The following is a 256-nucleotide window of genomic DNA, read 5'->3' as shown; positions in this document are numbered from 1 at the left end:
GGTCCCGCTCAGCATCCACGGGGACGCAGGGAGCCGTCTCCCGGGCCGCGGCTGTGCCGGTGCACATCAGCTGGCACGCGGCTCTGCCCCGGGATCTGTCCCGTCTCCCTCATTAAAATCTTCGCCCCAGCCCGCAGATGAAATCTGCCTTTTCCCTTGACTTTTGATAAATTATTCATCTCCCAAGAGTTGTTTATTCCCCCTCTCCGAGGCAGAGAGGAGCTGCAGACGCTGCTGGAGGCTCCTGGCACATCTG

The sequence above is a fragment of the Fulmarus glacialis genome, unplaced genomic scaffold (genome assembly GCF_000690835.1).
Source record: "Fulmarus glacialis isolate BGI_N327 unplaced genomic scaffold, ASM69083v1 scaffold31364, whole genome shotgun sequence".
Lineage (NCBI taxonomy): Eukaryota > Metazoa > Chordata > Aves > Procellariiformes > Procellariidae > Fulmarus > Fulmarus glacialis.
Note: the sequence above shows the minus strand (reverse complement) of the source record.